The sequence below is a fragment of the Carassius gibelio genome, chromosome B7 (genome assembly GCF_023724105.1).
Source record: "Carassius gibelio isolate Cgi1373 ecotype wild population from Czech Republic chromosome B7, carGib1.2-hapl.c, whole genome shotgun sequence".
In the NCBI taxonomy this organism is placed as follows: Eukaryota; Metazoa; Chordata; class Actinopteri; order Cypriniformes; family Cyprinidae; genus Carassius; species Carassius gibelio.
Window position 1 is genome coordinate 29,144,847 of NC_068402.1, and position 3,820 is coordinate 29,148,666.

The 3,820-nt window shown below is 34.6% G+C and overlaps 1 long non-coding RNA gene across 1 annotated transcript; it reads left to right on the plus strand.

Annotated features, from left to right (window-relative positions):
• The first annotated feature begins 374 nt into the window (after nucleotides 1-374).
• On the plus strand, nucleotides 375-3,402 carry LOC127961392 (uncharacterized). Its single transcript, XR_008154433.1, has 3 exons — nucleotides 375-1,046; nucleotides 1,956-1,990; nucleotides 2,412-3,402. It is a non-coding gene; the product is annotated as an uncharacterized LOC127961392 (long non-coding RNA).
• Nucleotides 3,403-3,820: the final 418 nt, after the last annotated feature.

Here is a 3,820-nt window from a genome sequence, read left to right on the forward strand (position 1 = left end):
TTTTTTGTTCCGTCTATGCGTATAGGCGTTTTGTGGCATATCGCCGAAAATAACTTAAATTACACTTTCAGTTTTGATCGTACAGGTAAGAGCAACCCAGCCGGCACATGACCGACCTTCAACGTTGAAATATGGTTGAAATAAGGTCAGTTGTGGTTTCAACGTTGAAACAACGTTGATTCAACGTTTAAAGCTGAATGGTTGAAAAACATCCAGCACATGACCAACTTTCAATGTTGAAATATGGTTGAAATAAGGTCAGTTGTGGTTTCAACGTTGAAACAACGTTGATTCAACGTTTAAAGCTGAATGGTTGAAAAACATCCAGCACATGACCAACTTTCAATGTTGAAATATGGTTGAAAAAAGGTCAGTTGTGGTTTCAACGTTGAAACAACGTTGATTCAACGTTTAAAGCTGAATGGTTGAAAAACATCCAGCACATGACCAACTTTCAATGTTGAAATATGGCTGAAATAAGGTCAGTTGTTTTAATGAAACAACGTTAAAAATGTTTAATGCTAAATGGTAGAAAAAGGTTAACAAGCTTTTAAATTATTTATATTAAATTATTTAAATTAATTATTTTAATAGCATTTTAAAATATTTTAGTCATGATACCTATTCTAAAATCTAAAGGTATATGTTAAATATTATCATCATTAACAACAATAAAACTATATACATTTCGCTGCTTTATCACACGGAAACAACTCCCATTGGTAGTTTTATTTTATTACTTCTATCATGATTGGTTAATCTGGCTGTCATTCAGGAAACTGGACAATGAATCGGTTCGCGCCTTTCTACATTTAAAAATATGACCGTTATTGTCGTCTTTCTGTGAGTGAGGCGGCTAACTGTGAGCTGCTGCTCGTTATAACTGACTGCTCTATCGGTCCCGAATTATTTCATATTTGCCTGTACATTTTTTTTTTTTTTTTTTTGAGCGAATTTGAGTCGTGACATGTCAATGGAGAACAAAAACTGTGAACACAAGAAGGGTCAGGTGTTCTGCGAGGTCGAAAACATCCTGTCAAAATGAGGTAAGAAAATCGCTAACGTTATCTTTATTATCTTTTGAAAATAGTAAAGTATTACCAGAGTTTACAAATGGGTAGTTTAAAGGACATGTAACCTGCAGATAAATAAATACCCGTGTGTCTATTTTTGCATTGCTTTATCACAGCTGATCAAGTTAGGTGCTCACCTAATGTGTTGCTGGTAAGAGAGATTTAGAGATGGTTTAGAGATTTTCCCATATTTTCCTGATATGTATCCCATGCATTAGGTGTGTTATATATGTTTGTATTCTTATAATAGTTTCAAAGTGTTTTCTGAAACATATAAGTGCAAATGTCGGTATTTAAATAATATAATTTTAATGAATTAATGAAAATGAATAAATAAATAAAAGGATTGTTTAAAGCCATGTTTCTCAAAGTGTCAGGCCCCCTCTAGTTGTTATGCAGGTGAATCACTAAATTAAACTAATTAATGTTAATACATTTTAACTTAATCTTTTAGTAAGTTTTTTTTTTGCACATTTAAGTATGTTAGAGTTAAAGTACAGTAAAGTTTTGTGACTTTTGTTACATAATTACATTTAAAATTACATTTTAATTTAAACTTTTTTTTATTTACCTGTGTATGTAAGCACAGTTGTAGTGTTAATGTTCAAACATGGTAAAGTGTCTGACAACAATAAATATTCTTATTAGAATAAAACTGCCTCATTTTTTAACTGTAGAGCTGTAGCTGAATAGTTTGGCCTACTACGCTGCTGAAATGGAATGTTGGTCATTATGGTGCAACTTAATATTTAATAACAAATATTTTCTGAAGTGGTACTTGGTATAAAAAGTTTGACAACCAGTGGTTTAAAAAAATGGTATAATATGAAATCCTGCTTTTAAAGAACTTTTCAGTAAACCATTTCTTCTTTCCCCTTGTAGAGTCATCGAGGATCCAGCTTGTTCTTGAAACATTGGTAAGAAATTGTTCATCTGCTACATTGCACTGTCACTTCTGCTAGAGATGCTTTGAACTTTTGTGATAGGTTTTGATTGTACTTAGTTTATTAAAAATTTACTGAATTAGATTTTACTTATTTTACTACACTGTATTACTAGTGTTTTGATTAAAACAGTGTAACTGGGGGCTCTGAAAACACTGCTTGTGAATAATTTGTTAATATTGTAAATTTTCATCTGAATACATTAAATAAGTGTTTAATGAATAGTGTTGTCCACTTTGTTTCCAACCTCACTGTTACTGAACTGTAAAGTGAAAATATTGTGTGATTTATTTTGCATTCAGTTTTCAGTTAAATATATTTCACAATATCAAAGTTATTGTGAAACATTGTGAACATACCTAAACTCACTGGTTAAATCTTATGTTCCCTCCAGAAGTTTGTGCTCTGCAAGTGAACGACGCCTTGTGGTGCCATCCCAAAGAAGTTCACAATCACTCTCAAGGACCTTTTCCTGGACTGTCTCCAGCTGCTGGAATCACCTCCCCATCTCAATCCGAACTGCTGAGTCTTTACTCATTTTCAAGAAACATTTTAAGACTCATCTTTTTCACCGGAACTTAACCAACTAATGCTAGCACTTTTCCTTCTTTTTTTGTCTTTTATAAAAAAAAAAATAAAAAAAAAACCTGGCTATGCGTTCTGTACTATACTAACTGAGACTTGTCATGGCACTTGTATACTGTTGTTGTTCGCTTGTACACCTGACTGCTTCTGTTCTTCTCATTCGTAAGTCGCTTTGGATAAATTCGTCTGTTAAATGATTAAATGTAAATGTTTATACAGGACGGTACAGAAAGTGCACAAGTGGGAGAGAGTGGAGGGGACGGCGTCAGAATGGACCTAGCGCTGGGACACTTTCAAGGATCACCCGAAGCACAACCACACTGTATACACTAAGGCTGCTGGTTCTAACATTTTAGAGTGCCCTGCGGTAGAAATCTCATTCTGCATTCCCCACGGTAAAGAAGACACAGTCCGGGGGGGTTCCCATTAGAAATCAACTGGTTGAAGGTTCCCTGCTCGTACTGTGCAACACATTTTCATGGCACAAATGTGCACAACTTGAAATGAGACACATTACTAAAACATGTTTTTGACAGAAACTGTAGTTTTCCACCAAAATAAAAGATCCACTGGTTTCAGCCATAAAGGTACAAGGGTTTGTCTTGTAAGTGCTGAAAAAAATATGCATTTTTGTGCTGAATTATTTTACAAAAACCTTTAAATATTATTGTATTTGGATTGTTCTACTACATGTTTTTAGCATTACCTCCATGCATACTCTGCATAATAAAGTGTGGGATTATTTTCATCTGTTTTATACAGTATGTTTCCAAAATTAAACTGCTGTTTGACAATTTTGAGCATGTGGTAGTTTATTGAAGTTGTTTGTAAAGCCATTGCTGCCAGTCATTAGATTTTTAGCCTTGCATGTACATTGTTGATCTAAATGCCAACTAGGATCTAGGTGTATTTATACACGGTGCAAGGTACGACGGGGAAACAACGTCGTGTTATCAACGCTGATTAACTTTTCAAAATCAACACCTCATTCAGCTTTCATCCCAGGTCTGCAGCACGACCCTAATTCACCCATAATGCAGGTAAGACGGTGAATCCACGTCGTGATTTCAACGTTGATCCAATTTGCAAAATCGAAAGGTTATTCAACGTTGATTCAACGTCGGGATTTCAACAGTGAATCAGCGTTGTGATTTCAACCGTACATCAACGTCACGATTTCAACGGTGAATCAACGTCGTGATTTCAACGTTGATCCAA